The 19127-nt window shown below is 43.5% G+C and overlaps 1 long non-coding RNA gene across 4 annotated transcripts in view; it reads right to left on the minus strand.

Moving 5' to 3' along the window:
- The window catches only part of LOC133370335 (uncharacterized), a 41943-nt gene extending 23458 nt beyond the window's left edge, over positions 1–18485 (minus strand). For 3 of the 4 annotated variants that reach the window (XR_009759118.1, XR_009759117.1, XR_009759115.1), the window contains exons 1-2: positions 18328–18485; positions 15657–15946 (exon numbers count right to left, since the gene is read on the minus strand). This is a non-coding gene — a long non-coding RNA (uncharacterized LOC133370335). The remainder of the gene's footprint in view (positions 1–15656; positions 15947–18327) is intronic. The other variant, XR_009759116.1, reaches the window with a different exon arrangement.
- Between the last annotated feature and the right edge of the window lie 642 nt (positions 18486–19127).

Here is a 19127-nt window from a genome sequence, read left to right on the forward strand (position 1 = left end):
ACCTGGGACCTTCTGCATCTAAATCATGTGCTTCTGGGCCATTGAGCTACAACCCTTTCGCTAAAAGAGGAATGGACCAGTGCTTATCACTGCTCTAACCAATTGTCCTTATGAAGCCAGGGATGCTCCCGAGGATTATGATCTAAAATATGCCCCTTATTATTGTCCCTTATTATGATCTAAAATACATCCCTAATTATGATTTTAAATTTCTCAGAATTGGATAAACAGCGAATAAGTCTATTGACGGCTATATAGAACCTCCAGCTTCTGAGGCACTATACCTCTGAATATCAATTGCTAGGGAACAGCAGCTGTTTCCATCATGCACTGTTATTGGGCTTTCTGGAGACATCTAGTGGATGGCTGTGGGGACCAGGATGCTGGACTCATTAAGCAACATAGGAATCTGCCTTATATACAGTCAGATCATTGTTTCACGTAGCTCAGTATTGTCTACACTGGCTGGCAGCAGCTCTCCGTGGTTTCAGAGGGTGGCTTTTCCTGTCTAGAGACATAACTATAGCACCTGGGACCTTCTGCATGCAAAGCATGTGCTCTGCCACTGAGCTGCTGTCCTTCTCCTCCCACCCCCCAGGTGGAACACATCCACATTTTGTAACAGGTCATTCATTCATCAAAATTATATGCATATTATGCAGTCTTACATATTCCCACCCACCAAGGGGCATAACCTTCTCGTACGGCAGAGAGTCAGAATTTCAGCAGCTGCAGCTCTGAAATCAATTTTTTTTTTTTTTTAAAGTCTCTTGATCTCCAACCTGGCTGCTGTTGCACTGTCTGACTTAAACTGCATCACAGAAAAAACCCTAATTCCTTGGGCTATGGGCAAAACCCAGGCCGCAAAAGAGGAGTTGCCTCTTGATTCCTTGCAAAGGCATGTCAGCAGGCAATCAGTTAATGCATTCCAAGCCCTATAAAAAGAGGTAAGTATTCCTGCTAATAAAAGCACAGCACTGAGAGCTACCCAGCGAAGAGAGATCCATCCAGGGGAAAAAGAAGTGAGCTGTTGAGAGAGGGGGCGTCAAATGATGCAGCTGAAGGATCCTCAGGCTTCCTCGCAAGGGCATGGAAGACTCAAGGGGGATGGCAAGCAGAAGGAAGCAGGGAAGTGGCAGCGTCACTTAATTATGGCAGTATTAACGAGGCATTTCTGTTTTGCTGAAATTATCCGAGACAATGGCGCTGAAAGGAACTCCACAGCCTGAAATGCGGGGTCAGAGAAAGGACATTGGTTTAGCGATGAAAGAATATCCAGCAAGAGTTCAACTCTTGCCAACATCCTTCTCAGTCCCAGACTTTCAAAATGAGGTGTTTCAGGCCTCCCAAAAGGCCGTGGAATGTGGGACTTTGAAATGCACAGCACGAACATTGACTGTTTCGGGGCTAATCTCTGGAGCTTTTGCATCCTAGGCAGGAGGATTAAAACACACACACTCACCCCACAGTTATTTCAGGGGTCCCTGGACTCAGGGGGCCATCACACTTCCGTTTTGCCAAGTGCTTATGGGGCCTCCTTCATTTAGGCCAAAGCAGTTAGTCAACTCCTTCTGGAACCCCATACCTAGCCTCTGCCCACACCCACAAACACACTGCCCCTCAGAGGTGACCCGTAGACTACAGACTGAATAAGAAGCCATTATTATAATGTATACATATATTTAAGAACGAGCACATTATGTACGTTACAGAGTCCAAACCTTGCTGGTTGAGAAATGTCCTATTTGTAGTTGTTTCTGTAGCTATATTTATTTCACTCTGCACAGATTTACATGCAGGAAGTGAGACATGTCCATACAGCAAGGGTGGAAAACTCCCCCCCCCCAGTCCAGGGCCACATTCCCTTGGCGATAATCTGTCAGGAGCCCTATGCCAGCAGCAGAGCAGGGTTGGGGCTAGTAGGGCTTGGGGTGGGCCAAAGCAGTGGGTGGGGGCCAAGTCAAACATGGGCAGAGTCAGAGCCAAACGTGAGGAGGGCACCCCCTTTTCTCTCTCTTTCTGCAAAATCCTTTTCTCTGGTCCCCTTCCGCCCCCATTGTCTCCCTCTTCTCTACATGCATGAAATCATGCTGTGGGCCACAGGTTTCTCACCTTAGCCATAGAACGGGGTGGGAAAGCTCAGTTCAAGGGGCCGAAGGTGGCCCTCCAAGTTTTCCTATCAAGCCCTTGGGCCTTCTCCAGGCCACACCCTTCACTGGCCCTGCTTCATACCCTCCTGGAGTGTCTTTGCCTGGCTGGAATGTGCCCTTGAGCTCTGACAATGCCTCTTGCTTCCCTGCATGGAGGATAGACAGAGGTGTGTAGAAACCAGCCCAGGGTACAAAGGTGACATTTGCCTTGCCTTCACAGCTCCATCCACTTTTGCCTCAGGGGTGCCCTGCCCACCATTTGCATGTTGCCCCCGGACAGTTGGCCAAAACAGAATGTGGTTCTTGGGCTGAAAAAGGGTCCCCACCCAGGCTGCAGAACAGGGATGGGGAATCTTTTTCAGCCAGAGGGCCAAAATCCTTTCTAAGCAACCTCACAGAGGCCACGAGTAAGTGGGGGGCGGGGCCAGAGGCAAACGGGGGTGGAGCAACTAATGTGAATTTTACCTTTATGCAGTGGGTTTGTTTCCACACACACTCACACCCGCCTCTCTGTTCTCTATCCAGGGAAGCAGGAGGCATGGTCCGTGTTCAAGGACACGCTCCAGCCAGACAAAAATATTTGGGGTGCAAAATGAGTAAGAGCTGTGGCTTGGGGAGAGGGAGGTGTAGCCTGGGGAGAGTTCCAAGGGCCAGACAGAGAGACCTGGAGGGCCACACTTGGCCCTTGGGCGTAAGGTTCCCCACCCACACTGTAGAGGGCAGAGCCAAGAGAAGTGTAGGAATATTACTGCACGCCTTCAGTGGATTTGATCGCTCTTCTGTGAAGTATTATTTACAGTGGCAGCTGGTGACTCCACGTCAGTGGAATCTGCCCTGGATTTTAGTCCAAACTTTCAAGGAACTGTCACTGATTATTTGACGATATCAAGAAGCAGACACCTGCTTTTGAATAACCCTGATAGGAGCATCTACTGCTGTCTCCCTTTTGTTCACAGGAATGCATTCCTAGGGCACACGTTTAGTATCATTTATTTACCCCTTAATAGTTAACTGGTCATACTTACAGTCAAGGACCAGGACCCAAAGAGGAATACCCAGTGGAAGTTTTTTCAATAATAGCAGACCAACCAAGCGCCCCTATCTGAAACAGTTTTTAAAAACTTCTCAAAGGGGTTTGTCATGTGCATAGGTAGGGGGCTACTATTCAAGGAACACCAGTCAAAAGCTGCCTTCATACTGCATTTCCCTGGTCCTGAACAGACTTGTAGATACAAACCCAACAGCTAGCTGGCTGGCCTTGCACTGGCCTGGAGCTTAGCAGAGAGCTGCAAGGCAACAATTACTTCATCAACAGCCAGGCTCAGTCAGGGAGGTTAGATAGGACCTACAGAGGCTCCATCCTTCCCAACTATCAGCCAGGCCTTGATCCAGGCAGGCACTCTGGCAGGCTCCATTCAGCTCCTAATCTCACATGAAGTATTACCTTGTGCGGCTAGCCAGACGCTTCGCTGGCAGTCTTGATGTTTCTTCCCAGCTCACTGTCTCCTCTGCTCCTGAGCGGAGGGGGGTTGACATGGGGTGGGGGTTCCAAGAGCTGGCTGGAAGCCCAGGCATCTGGCATGGAGATCTCTGCTCCTGCAACTACAGCGCTGGGATCCAAGAAGGCTGCAGGAACAGCGGATTCCTCAGAGTCACTGGTGGTGCTGCAGGGCCCAGCTTCTTTTGCCTCTTCTTCTCCAAGGGACCCCCAGATTCAAGGTCTTGGCAGGGCTGAACCCTGACAGCTAGGTATGCGCAACTATTTGCGCCGTTCCTTGGATCCTACTCAAAATGCAGTTTTCTTTCCCATTTTTCAGGGTTGCGGATAGATGGCATGGGGACAGTCTTGAGAGGTACTGCCCCTTCTCCCACATTGTCCCCTATGGTGGGAACACCTGTGCTGTGCTGTGCTGCCTACAAGGAAGGGTCACAGCTCAGTGGTAGAGCATCTACTTTGCGTAAAGAAGGTCCCGGGTTCATTCCCCTGCACCTCCAGGTATGACTGGGAAAGTCCCATCGGAAACCTTGGACAGCCACTGCCAGTCAGTGTAGCAATACTGGGCTACATGGGACAACAGTCCAGCTCAGTCTAACGCAGCTTCCTATGTTCAAATGTATTTAGAATTGCAGCCTAGGATTTCTTTAATCGGCCGGCAGCCTGACACTGTTTTAAGTTTTTTACCTTTTTTTACCTTTTAAGTTGTTTTATTCTCACTTTCTTATATATGTGTATGCACATATATACATGTATGTATGTTTGTATGTGTATGCATAATGCATTTTATGTATTTTAATAGTATTTTATGCATTTTAATTTACTGTAATGTTTTGTGTTTTTATTGTGTATTTTATTATATATGCGTGCGATTTTATTGTAGCTGCCCTGAGTGCCCTATTGTAGGGTAGAAGGGCAGGATAGAAATATTTTAAATAAATATAGGCAACTGCGTTTGCTCACATGAATCCCTTGTTACACTTCCGCCTTTATGCACTCCCTCCGTTATCCCTGCCCCCAAATTTCAAAGTGTTTGCTTCCTGGAAACAAACTGTTTCCTTTTGCTAGTGTTATTTTATAAACCCAAAGGAGAAAGGGACCTTCAATAAAATGGAATCCTGCTGTTCAGGATCCTAGTTGCTCCATCCCATTCTCCCCACTTCTCTGTCTCCCCCCACCACACACACACACCAATCAGTCTGCATTCAGTGGCCACTGAGGATTTTCAGTCCTCATTGGGGAGGTTTCCTAAAGGTTTGGGGTTCTGCAAACTTTGGGGTTCCCCCCTTGCCAGTATCTCCTTCGTGTTCACCGGTGGTGCTTTTTGACAGTCACAGTAACAGCAAAACGAGGAATGGCACACACAGCTTGGACCCCGGAAAGAGAGGGATGTTGAGGAGAAGGGATAGAACTCTGCCACAGTTATTATTAATCTCTATCAGTTAATGTACGTGACAAGAATGTGATGATCTTGTGTGGGTTTGGTAGGGATGTAAGGAGGCATCATTTTCTGTTCCTTCCTATATTTGTCACATGCACCACTATTTCCATTATTCGTCTCGCTGTCAGCTTTGGCAAAATTACTTAACTTACGTAATTTACATAATTAATTACGTAAATTACAATGTCATTATGTTATTCAACCCCATTCATTTCAATGCAAGGGAAACGCAATGCAGATTGGGGGAGTGGGGGAAGAACCGTAATCCATGTGTCAAGAAATGGGAGTTTACTCTCCTGGACTATTAACATGGACTATGCTTTTGAGGGAAAGCTGTGTACAGGGTGTAGTCATCCAGGCTCTCAGGGGATCTTAGACCCCTTACTTTTTTAGGAGCAGGATGCCAGCAAGGTCCCTATGTCTCCAGCATCCTGGGAGCCAATCAGCATGAAAGGGTCTTCTAACATTCTTCCTTGTCCTTTCCTGGTGATTGGAGCCATTCAGAGTGAAAGGAGGTAAGTGAGCCATTGAGAAGACCCTTCTCAGTAGCTAACACGCTCATCTTTCATGCTCATTGGCTCCTAGGAACATCTGTTGTGGTGAGTAAAGGCATTAACAAGGATCTCATTCGTAACCCAGCAGCAAAAAAAAAAAAAAAGAAGGGAAGGGGGCGTGGCTGTGACTACCACAAACGGACCTTCTACACTACAATACTGGCTGTGTATAATATAGGAATGCATGTTTTTACTGGTCTATTTGTTTATCAAGGATTATAGGATTAACCTGCTCAAATGACTTGGTTTGGCTGATCACATAACCTATCCTGGGGCTCAGATATCAAGGCGGTAAGACATCCCATTCCGTATGCAAGATAAGTCACATCTCAGTCTGAGGGATTCATTACTTCCTGTGACCTACTGGATGGGATATATGACTGACAAGAGGAATCTGTAACTACAGGTGGTCTGTCTGGAGTTTTTCAGGTAAAGGTGGGACTCCTGAGATAATAAGGTATTTAGATCAAGGTGAATCTCAGTGAATAAGGTGCCTGGGAGAGAGGCAATCAAAGGGCTATTACCCAAGCGTAGGAAACTCCTGAGAGTCTGGTGAAAGAGAGACTGTTATAAACTAGGGACACAGAGTGGCTTTTTTAGTTCCATTTTATTGTTAATTTGCTCCAGAGGGGAATATACTGATTTTGTGTAACTTTTTTCTGTACTGCATCTCTCACCTCTAGTCTCACCTTTCTTTTGTTTTAGTAAACAGAACTTGTTTCCTAACCCTGGTTGGGTCTCCACGTATTTTAAGCATCCTCATGCCCAGAAGTCAAAAACCTGTGCTACTGTAAGAGGCTTCAGAAAGACCCCAGGGAAATTTGGAGACTGTTTGAAGAGGGGCAACCTTGTAAAAGTATTTAAGCCCTTATCTGGTGGTAGTGAGTACCTCAGACAGGAAGAGGGAGGGTGCAAGAGAGGGTTGCACTCAGTTGTGGCCAGATCTCCCTTCCCCAAGCAGCCAAGGATCCAGGGTAGCTGGGTGGTGGCCATCACACCATTAATTATTGTTTGCAGACTGACAACAGCAGCAAATATCAGTTATATATGTTAGATTGATTTCCATTGCAGACATGGGACAAATAACCAAACACTGTCAATTTCAACTCATGTTTCCACTTTTGTTGGAATTCTCCAACATCCCTCGCGTTTGGCCTGTGTGGTAAGCCATGGTGAAGTATATTAACCACTCTTGTTAAGGCTAAGAGCCCCGCTGCCTAATGCCCCGCTCCCCTTGCCATTGGAGAATTGTTTTTCTTTTCCCCCAGCACCTGCCTTTTGAATACGAAACAAAAGGAATTTCCACCGCTAACTTTAAAAAAACCCCAAACCCTACAGACACTCACATCTCCCTCTTTATCGGCTCAAAGCTTGTAAAGCAGGCAAACCAACACAGCGAGGAACAGCCAGCCATGTAACAGCAGATGCCAACTGGTAACGTGAGTCTTTGCAGACTGCCATTTCATATCAAATTAAGTGAATGCGCAGGAGGGAATCCCTCATAAAACTTCACTTAAATATTTTCTTCACTGCTCGACTGCTCACCTCCTGCAGAGTAAGAGAGCAGACAATGATCCAAAGGCAGGCAGTTTGTCAGCCTAAGGTAAATCTTCCTCAGTCTGAGGCTTCCATCATCTGACTGCAGGGGGATAATGATTTTGCCCTTTCTGATAACAGGCAGGAAAATAAAACAAAAATGTTAGGAAAAAATTTTTTGTTTTGTTTTGAGAAACTAGTTCAGTCTCTTCTGGGGATAAAACAGCTAGCCAGCATCACAGCTGAGGTGAAATCCATATAAACATTCTTTTTATCAAGCTGTATCTCAAGAGACTTGATTTCTTCAAATTTGAGAAGGAAAATTAAACTGGGGGAAATGCCCAGAGTTTCGCCTTTTACTTAGGCTTCAACATTGACGTATCTGTCTGACCGTCAGCGATTAGCATATTAGAATTGGCTCTGGGACACACAGGGTTAAACCCACTCCTCCTTCAGAGAATCCAAGAGGTGGGCCCAGACCTACCACGGGGAACACTAAGTTCAGTCCATCCATCCACTGGTCTCTCTGGCCGGCTGCCACTTCCACCCTGCTCTGTACTATGGGCAGCAGGAAGCTGCCATTTTAAGCCCCCAAAATATAATGCTCCATGTGACATTAATATTACATCAGGCACAACGTTTTGGACGGTTTAACATGGCATCCACCTGCTGCCAATGGCCCTGAGCTGAGCAAGAGCTTAGCTCCTTGGTTCAGCCACTGCCAGGACTGGGTAAGCTGCTTATCGGGTGGTAGAGGGAGTGTGTAAATGACTGGCAGTAGCAGGCAGACACAACAGTGGGCAGCCATGCTAGGCCCAGGAGGAGCAGCCCATTGAGGGACACCTTTTGACTATTCACCTCAGCGAGGCGGCAAGTCTTGGGCTGATTCTGCCAGGAGGGGATGGGGCACATACGCACACACACACACACATGTGCTATGAGCCTTGTTATGAGCCTTTCCCTTTCATATAGCTGTCCTGCCCTTTAAACGACCTTAGAGATAGTGCAGCTAGAAGGGTAGTTAAGCATGTTTCTGCTGGTCTGAGTATCTCTTCTGTATATTCATCACTTATTTTTCTCCCATTAATCCTGTTCCTTTGGCTTATGAATAAAGCAACCCCGTTGGGTATTTAGTAAAATCCCTGCCATGCCTTTTTATTGGAGATTGCCTTGCTTCTATTCTTCAGCATAATGTCTTATCCTCAACCTCACTAACAGCATACAGATTTTTAAATAGATTAAGGGTGCTCCTGGCCCAGATAAAGTGGCAAATCAGAGTGATAGCCATGACCCTGCAGAAATTGGCCATGTTTTCTATATTGCTTTAGCACTGGAGACGCTCCTAAGTCACTGGTGGTGGTGTGCATCACACTATCCTTCAACATAATCAACTTTACAGGGTTGTTCTGAAATTTAAGCACCCATCTGAGTTCCTTGGAGTAAAGGCATGTGCAACTGATAAATTAAATGATTGCAGGAAAAGCTGCTGAGACTAAGCCTGCCTGAACAAAAAGATAATTAAGGCAGGTTAACATATCAGAATTACACCATCTTGTTAATGTCGTCTGTGAAATATATTACAGTGCTAGAGAGATAAACAAGATCTAGCCCGCTGGGAATTTTTAGGTCACAGCTCTCTGCTTTCTCTCCTATTTTTCAATAGATCTGGGACCACAAACTGGCTCAGCAAAACTCAAATCTATCTTCCGCCAGCCTGCCGCATTACCACAGTGTCAACCCTGCAAACTCTCTTCAATAAGACCAGTAACAAGAATTCAATAAGATTCACTCGGCTGAAGTTCCAGATATTAATTTTTCTTCCCTCTTTTCACTCCTTCAGCTATGCGCGGTAGCCTGAAAGCTTTTATTACTATGGGCAGGGAGGAGGGAAACACAGAGAGAATGAGCTCCCAAATGTAAGAACATGGAAACTACTGACAGTACAAGTGTCAAAAGAGGCTGCCAGCAGCTTCTTTGGGGATAACAACCTTGCATTTACATCAAACAGGCATTCCATCCTGGAAAGGCCTAGATGGCTACCTCTTAGCTTCACCTGTGAATTATTCAGCTCGACCCAGCCAGCTCCGACTGTCCACCTGCCCGCTGGCATGCTAACCCCCTTCTCACTCCTCGCCTTTTGAGCAGTCCTTTCCTCAGCTGCTCCACCCGGTCATCTCTTTCCTTTAGTTCCTGAAGGTGACTTTCTAACAAGAGGCTTAAGAAAATTCAGACCAGGTTGAGTGGGGAGATTAAGAGGCACTTGGGTACCAGATGCTCCGTCTCCAAGATCTTGCAGCAGTTGAGGGTTTCCCCCCTCCCACATGCCCAAATGCATGCACAACTACAGATGCTTGCAGGCAGGGCGGTGTGCTTGTGTGTATGCGTGTGGTGATCTGTCTTCTGCTCCAACCTCATTCCCCAAGTGCACGCTAACCAAGTTATCTGTTCTGATTATCATCCCAAGGCCTAAAAGCACTAACTCTCCTCCTCACCCTTTTATCTTCACAATCTAGTATCCCCACCACTACCATATTGCTGCTTCTTGATGATTTTTAAAAAGCTTAGCAAATTAGCTGAGGATGGGTTCCACATACTGCAGCTGAAATGTATTTATTTATTTATTTGATGATATCCCACCCTTTCTCCCAGTAGCAGCCCAGGGCAGCAAACAAAAGCACTAAAACCACTTTAAAACATCATAAAAACAGACATCAAAATATATTAAAACACAACCATTAAAAACATATTAAAACAAAATATCTTTAAAAACATTTTTTTAAAAGCTTTAAAAACATTTTTAAAAAGAAGGTTTAAAAATATATTAAAAAGCAATTCCAACACAGAAGCAGACTAGGATAAGGTCTCTACTTAAAAGGCTTGTTGAAAGTGGAATGTTATTATTTTTATTGTTAGTAGCAGTAGTAGTAATCATGAAGGAAGCACACAATGGCAGATTCCCCATTTTTGATACTATACAGCCCAGCAGTTACCCAGATCTGTCTCCTCTCCAGCCCTAAGCAAACACGCAGGTTCCTTGTGGTAGGTAGAGGGTAGCAGTGAAAGAGAAAGATGGCAGTATGATTATTATTATTTATTAGATTTATCAGTCGAAGGTCTCCCAGCGATATACAACACTGTTACAAACAAAAGTAAATATATCATACCACAAAACAAAACAATAAAACAAGAACAACCACCCCCATAGAGCAACAGAAAGCTTTGGAAGCACACCAATACAGACATCATCATCTTAGTCTATCAAATGCCTGGGGGAAAATATAAGACTACCTGGCACTGAAAAGATGTCATGGAAGGCGCCAGGCAGACCTCACTGTATTCTACAGATGGGGAGCCTCAACTGAAAAGGCTCCCCATCTATGGCATTTTATATTAACAAATTTGGAGATTTGATGTGTAGCAGGGACAAAGTGCATAATGAGAGTCTTTGGGCAGTAAGCCTGGCACAAGGAGTGTTATAAGTGTGTTCCTACAGAACCCTATTCATAGGGTAGCCATAAGTCGGGATTGACTTGAAGGCAGTCCATTTCCATTCATTTTCCTAAGTGAAAAGTTATCAAGGAGCGCCACTCTCTTTTTGAAAAGCCTGGCCATGCATTGTGATATCAATGGACAGGGCTGCAGCCAGACCGCCAGGGTTCTCCCCATCCCTTCAATCTTTGCAGAACTCAATTTTCATCTCGCTCCTGGTAGCGCTTTCACCTCTGCTCCTCACCCCATGTTGTCAAGAAGAAAGCCAGTCACCAATTTATTTATCTTACTTTGATTTTATGGCTTTTGAGACATGCCCCCGCTCCAACCTAACCCAATCCCTGCCACCTATAGAAAGTGCCTGGTTTTTCCATTAGGGCAGCACAACGTCCAGAATCTGCGAGATGATATATGGCCTATTAGATTAATGAAGATTATTACTAAAAAGCTCTCAGCAAAAATGAGACAAGTAAACTGATTAGTACAATGATATGTTAGCCTTGCCTTTCATTTGCAAGGAAGGAAAGTTGTTAACAGGCCACCTTTGTTCCTAGGAAAAGATAAGGGATGTTTCTTTTAGGGCTAAAAATATAACCATATAGGGTTACATTCAACTAAGTCCGACTCAGAGTAGCCCCACTGAAATTAAGGAACATAAGTTAGTCGTGTCAATTAACTTTAATGAGTCTACTCTGAGTAGCACTGAATACAACTCGTAAAGTACAAATTTAATTTTTTTTAAAAAGGTGCGTAGTCACTAACGGCCGAGATACCTAAATGTATTGATGCCTGCCTCTTGCCTGAACCATCACAGCTGTATGCTGAGCACATCAGGGACTACGTTTCCTGGTGCATAAGCAGCGGTTTCTCAACATGAAAGCCTATTTAAAAAATCATTATAATGGCAAAGGAGGTTTGTTCCCTGCATTGAGCGTATGTCAAATGCATATAATTGCGAATGAGAGTCTCAAATCTCATCTAGGGCAGCACAGAGGGCTGGCAACACTCTGCACTCAAGATGTGCACAAGGTCAAAGTGAGATCTCAGCTGCTAAGGTCCAGAGACAAGGGAACTTAAGATATGTCACCAGGGGGATTTCCACATGTGAAACAACCTCACCAGCTGTTCTTTGGGCTGTCATTGGCAGCCACAGCAGAGGTCACACTTTGTTTTCCTGGAGGCCCAGTGACAGATGAGCTGCCACAGAGACACAAAATTAGAGCCCCTGTTTCATCACTGTGTCTTGGATGGTACCACCAAGAACAAAAGGGATCACAGCATAGCAAGGCTGGTCAACCTTTCAACGTTAGGGATGCTGTATCTTAATAACTGAGAACATGTGGGCATTTTGGCAGATGCAGCTTTTCAACTCCCTGCAGTGAAGTAAACTAAAACTCCTTTTTGACATGTAAGGTACAGATACCCTAATGCTGAAAGGCTGCCAATACATAATACCTACCTTTCCATTGCCTCCGTAATCGTATCAACGATAGATGTTATAATATCAGTGGGCAACTGGCTATCGTTAATACCAGGTCAGGCTCTTTTCAGCTACTGCTCTAGGAAAAGGTGGCTGTCTCTAAGGCTGCATGCACACCATACATGTAAAGCACACTGAAAGCACATTATTACCTCCAAAGAATCCCAGGAACTAGAGTTTACCCCTCAAGAATTACAATCCTCAGCAACCTTAAAACTACAGTTCCTTTGGAGAAACATTGTGTTTTCAACATATGGCGCATATGCTGTCTTCCACAGCCTCCTGCTGAACATATAACTGTTCAGGAGCCATTTACATATGCTCACCCCCCTTGACTCCAAATAATTTTGACTGTCCAAAAGCATTAATGTGGATTAGCATTCATGCATAAACAAAAATTAAAGAAGTGTGTGGGAGAGCTTAGTTATTTATTTTACCATTCTTTAACCATCTTAGCTGTGAGAACAAATGAGGATTTTAAGTGTGTTTTAAGGGATAATTAATCTGCACTAAATAATTTTAAGCATGTGCTCACCAAAATTATTTTATTCATTTATTTATTTGATTTTTATCCCACCTTTCTCCCAGTAGAAGCCCAGGGTGGCAAACAAAAGCACTAAAAACACATAATAAAAATAATTTAAAAAAATAAAAACTGATGTAAGCCCAAAGTGTGAAAATATTAAGTAGTGAGATAGTAAGAACACATGCCATCTTTTCTCATATATAAACACTGCCACAAATATAAGCCTCCCTCCTCCACCAGTCAGCACACAGCAGGAGCTATAGCAGCCAATCAGACCCCACAACAGGGGGTGAATGTAAAAACAGCCAATCAGCCAGCCACAAAAGGAGATGTAAAACAGCCAATCAAACTGAACAGAAGGGAGAATTCAAGCACCCCATCAGCAAGCCTACCCAGATACTAAGGGGATGGTCCACTGGTGTGTAATAACCACAGCACAAGTGGACAAAAACATGCAGTCTGTTGTTTCATATACATGGAGATGCAGATGGCAAATCTTCCAGAATCTTCCATACTGTCAACTGCCTCCTTTGACTAACATATTGAGCAGTGCATCCAATGATTCAGCGTGCTCAGAACAGGCATTACTTATAGGGTTGACAGGTCTCCAGTTTTCATCTGGGGACTCTGGATTTTTGGGGTCCTCTCTGGGCGAGTCACCTTAATCTCAGGACTCTCAGCTTTCATTTAAAAAAAATTAAGTTTCTAGGTGGTCTGGTACACAACTACTTATTATTTATATTTCTATATCCTGTCTCCTAAAATGAGTGTTCCTTTTCTGGGTTCTAAGCAGACATTCTCTCAAAGCAGGGCATCCCACATCCCGTTCCTCCCCCCCCCACGCACGTCATCCCCCCCCCAGGTTTCACTCTATATAGTCTTCAGATAATGAGCATGCTCAGTCCTCATTGGGCTGTTATTTGGAAAGAGTTGCCTCCTTAGTACAAATGGAAGGATCTGTCAATGTCCATTCTCTCACTTTCTCATTCTTAAATTCAGTTCTCCACAATTCCAGAGCAATTTGCAAATTTTTGCTTTTTAAAAATCCTCAAGAAAATCCACCAACATTTTAGTGCAAACTCCACCTACTAAACACATTTTGTATGCAGTTTTGACTTAACAGACATTTTAGAAGCAATTTATCCTAATATAGTGCATATTTATATGTTATTTTCATGAATACATTCATTTTTTTACGCACACTTTCCACTACTATGTGCATTTTTGTAAAGGTTGGTTGGTTGGAGAACTGCACTGCAACATTTGGATAAGTGTGAATTTCAAAGGATGGTTGTGTTTCAGTTCTCAGGTTGTTCTGGAAAGTGCCAATTTGATAGATTTTCCTTTAAATCCAAACTGAATTTCTCTCCTATCCCTGTTCTTTAAGGGGCTTTTTAATTGACTTCTGCAAACCTTGAGATTCCCCAAGCATGCTGGTACTTCCCCTCTGGCCCTCTTAAATCTTTTTAAATCTCTGACAATTTGCACTAATATCCCTTAACATCCATCCTTCCCATCTCAGCTTCCTACGATACTCCCTCACTTGGATGTATTCAAGCCACAGAAGATGGTTAGCTTGTTTCATTTATTCACATGTCCAAAAATAATCCTCTTTTAAAAAGTCTATATATCTGTTCATCTTTTTCTGTCACCATAACTATAAAATGTTCTTATCAAAATCATGAAAAGTACATTAAAAAAATGTTTGCATTTCTGCAAATCTTGGGGTTCCAAGCATGCTGATCCTTCATAGTTTCTCAGTGGCACATTTTGGCTACAATCCAGGTGGCACTTGAGCTTGCTGTTAGGAGGAGTAATAAAACAACTCCAATGCACATGATAGTTTACAGAGTAACATATACACACAAACAGTCTCCTGTTCTAAAAAGATTACAATCTAAATTTCAACAGGGGAAAAGCAACAAAGGTGTGGTAACAACTCAATAGCAATTTCCACTCAATAGCATTTTCTCCCTATCTTTCCAACAACAACTGCTACTGTACTATCTCCTACTTCCCAACATTTCAGATTAAAATAGGTTCACTTGCCTACTCTCTCCCCCATCTTCATGTTCTAGGATCGGTGTAATTTAAGCACTAATTCACACAATCATAAGGAACAAACTGAAAATCTTGCACATGCTGGCTCCCAGCCCATAGCCAGCCAATTGCATTCAGCTGACACTCTGCACAGGATGAAACTTTTTTGCCAACCCTGACAAAATGCCTTTTGAGAGTTCATGAGAGTGTGGATAGAAGTAAACCCTGCACCATGGGGCAAGGAGCCAGCAACGGCATCCAACGGTCATGTGGCTCTCTCAAACTGACAAATTTTCAAGCATGGCACTTCATGCACCAACCAGAACTATAACATTAACTGATCCCATTAAAAGTAATTCAGTAGCAAACATACGCCTCTGGCTTTTACCCACTGGTTTTACTGCTACAAGATGCTATGAGGAACAGAGATAAGACAAATTCATAGAGGACAAGAGGTTAATCACTGGCTAACAATAGCTAAATGGAACCTCCATGAACAGCAAGTTGGGGGTAAAGCACCAACACTTGTAGTAAGTAACCTGAACGGGGGGGGGGAGGCAACAGATAGAAAGACAACCTATTCTTCCCTTCTTTAGTAACTACTTTGTTTTTCTCAGGCTTTACTTCCTTCCTCTTTCTTCTAGTTAGTGTGTGTGAGTCTCATGACTCCATAAAGGCCACATGTTTGCCCGTACTCAGAATGGCTTTATTTATAAATAACGTTTCTTAAGTTTCTTTATTCATTCAACCACCAGTCTTACCAGACTATTCATTTCTACCCTCTTCTGCTATATGTACTGAACTCTAATACAGCCAAAGTGGGCAACCTGTAGCCCTTGGCCTAATTTTATGTAGGCAGCAAGGAGGAAGTAAACAGGGGAAGGGGGTAGGCAGAAAGAGAATGAGATAGGTGGTCAAGAGAGAAAAGGGAGTGACCACACTCACCTTTTGCTTTGGCAGCACCTGTTTTTGACTTTGACCCAGCCCAATGCCTTTATGCACCCCCTGACAGCAGTGGTGGCTGGTGGCTGCATGCCAGTGGGGCAGTGAAATCCATTCCGGGTTTTAGTCCAAACTTCCATGGAGTTGTCCAACATGCTTGCTTTCCCTTAGCCTTGCTTGTGGGCTTCCTGGAGGCTTCTGTCTGGTCACTGCAGGAAACAGGACACTAGATTACATAGATCAAGGGTTCCCAAACAATGGTCCACAAGCTTCGTTCAGGTAGTCCGCAGCATCTGTGGATTTGTGGTTGAAGACACACATCCATTGTATTATATATTCATTTTGATTTTAATTGTGTTTCAATTGTTTCTTTTATTCTTATATTGTATTTGATTGTATTAGTTTGAATTCTATGGAATTCAAAGTGTAATACCCTAAAATACAATATATAACAAATATATCACAAATAAAAAGGAATGAAAATGTGGAATTCAATGGAATTCAAATTGTAATACCATAAAACACAATATATGACAAATAAAAAGGAATTAAAATACAATTAAAAATCATACAGCATCTACCACAGCACATCTCCATTGCTACAACAGAAAAATGATTAAGTGGTCCACCATGATTAAAATGATTAAGTGGTCCCTCAGCAATTTTCAAGCAGTCCATCAGAAAAACATTTGGGAACCACCGAGCTAGACCTTTGGTCTGATCCAACAGGGCTCTTCTTATGTTTCCTATATTTTTATTAGAATCAATGGACAGAGGCCATTGTAAGTGCTGAGCCTTGCATCTTCACTCTTTCCCTAAATGCAACTGGTTGAAAATGTTTTAACTACACATTTGTAGCCCTCAAAATAAATGATAGGCAATTTTTTTTTAAATTATGTGCAGCTGCTAACAATTTTTTTTCTTTCCGTCTGGATTTCCTCTTAAAGGAGAATAAACTGTTCATGCACCCCAATCTGTTCCAACACTGCATATGGCTTTTTTTTTAAAGAGTGTAGAGTCTATTAGAAATATATTTGGAGAGTAGAGTTCAAAAACATGTCTAGGCTTTTAAAAGTGTAAAAAAAGCAAACAATGGATTCTTCCCATCCCCAGCCAGAGTTCCCTAGCATGTACTGCATTTCAGCCTTTAAAATGCGAGTAGCACCAAACATAGGGAGAACATTTTGAATGTCTAAAATTTTAGCTTGAAACCATCTGGGAGGCTAGTGTGTGTGTATGTGTGTAAGCGCACACACACATTCATCCGGGTTTCTATGACTTTAAGGTAACTTGCATTCAGGGTTTCAACCTTGACATCCAGCCAGAGACAGCAGAACTTGAAAAATACTTTTTAAAAGAGACTATTATTTATTTTTATATCTATAGCCCCCCCCTTTTCCTCCAAGGAGCTTGGTAGGTTAGACTGAGAGCTAGTGGGTGGCCCAAGGTCACCCAGTCGGCTTCATGCCTGGTCTGCTCTTCTGACTTTAATTAAGAGCCTATAACTTCTCTAAATACATCAAATCCAAGCTTGGTCTGCAGAAATCAACAGGTGGCACTTTAAAAAAAAATGATTTGGAGTTAAACATAACCTGTTAATTTCTGCAGATCAAACCACTGCTAAAGACACATGACCAGGGGCTTGGTTCAAAAGGTGGCTACCCTACCAGGGCCAGACCACAAAAGCCTGATTTTTGTGCTGTGATGAAGACACCTACACACATACACGCTAATCCTATACTTGTACATGATGTGTGCAGTTCATTTCCATTCATAATGACTTTGGCTGCATTCACACTGCACATTTATTCCACTATTATTCCACTTTAAACAGTCATGGCTTTCCCCAAAGAATCCTGGGAAAGGTAGTTTGTGAAGGGTGCTGGTTCCCAGGGAAGGGGTATAGTTTGTTAAACCACTTAAGGAATTGTAGCTCTGTGAGGGAAATAGAGGCCTTGTAATACCCTTCACAAACTACACTTCCCAGGATTCTTTGGGGGAAACCATATCTGTTTAAAGGGGAATAACAGTGGAATAAATGTTTGGTGTGAATGTGGCCTAGGTCCAAGCAATATAGAGCGCACACCAAGTTCAGTTCTAAACATTGTCCAGATTTGGACCAACGCAAATGGATTGCCACAAAGTGTTAGGTATTATTATTGTTCAACTTGCCTCCCAGATTTTTTCCCCTCTCACCCACTTTGGACTCCTTCATGTCCCTCAGGCCTTTCGCCTTAACTAGGCCTAATGGCACATACAATGTCAAGATTTCACAGTCCTCTTCCTTGCACTTGGCCTCAGAGTGCAAAAGCTACCTTAGACCGAAAGCAGAAAGCCTCCAAGTATGACATTCCTTGCACCTTTTCTCTCAACCAAGCCTCTAGCTATGCTCCGGAGGCAGAGCTTGGAAAAGTTACTTTTTTGAACTACAGCTCCCATCAGCCTAATCCAGTGGCCATGTTGCCTAGGGCTGATGGGAGTTGTAGTTCAAAAAAGTAACTTTTCCAAGCTCTGTCCGGAGGCTTGTTTGCCTATGCTTGGCCTCAAGCTCTTGAATGACACTCTTTCCTCGGCTTGGTCAGAGCGTACTATACACCCCTCAGTTTGACTTCCCTCTTTAGATCAACTGCCCTTAAATAAAAAAGAAAAGTCCTTCTGACAACATCTTCCTTACTTGTTAAGTTAGCCTGAATGCATTCACTCGAGTGCCACCTCGTGGCTAACTTCAATCCACACACCAGCACATGGAGCAGATCTCCTCCAAGATCCAGTACCAATTTCAGGTTCCAGCTTGTGCCAACTCTTCGTGTGTCATGCTACTTAAATATCAGCTACATCTGAAATATAAAATATTTCAATTCAAAAATGGCTAATGTTGGCTTTGAAAGTCAAATTCAAAAACAAAGGGTTGTCGAGGTCAGGAATATCCAAATTTTAATGCTGTATTTCAGTTGACTAGGATGTGCCTGCTCACCCACGTGAGGGGAGCTCCAGACTGGTGTTTTATTGCGGGTGCATTCTGCAACATATTCTTGAGACAATAATACCACATTTATGATGGATTTATCCCGCTTTAGTTTGTTCTGCGATGCTTCCCCAATGCCACCACATTATTGCTGTCTGGAGGGCCTCTAAGCAGGTCAAAATAAACCACATTTGTGGTATAAAAAGTTACAGGATTTCAACAGTAAGTTATGGGATATGCACTCACTGGAGATGAAGCAGTGCGATCATTCCAAACTTTTTGCAGGTGAAAACAGTATTGAAAGGGGGATTGCATGTGACTGCCCCAAAAGCATAATGAGGGCAAATCATCGCTCATGCGCCCTAAAAAGACTATCTGGAGGGCCCACTGTAGCAACATTCCAAATTTCAACCAAGACAAATCTTAGGATGTTTTGGACCTCAAAACCACCAAGTCTTCAAAATGCAAATACTAAGTTCAGGAAACACTTCAGATTGCAAATGGGTGCC

Source organism: Rhineura floridana, chromosome 15 (assembly GCF_030035675.1).
Source record: "Rhineura floridana isolate rRhiFlo1 chromosome 15, rRhiFlo1.hap2, whole genome shotgun sequence".
NCBI classification, from domain to species: domain Eukaryota; kingdom Metazoa; phylum Chordata; class Lepidosauria; order Squamata; family Rhineuridae; genus Rhineura; species Rhineura floridana.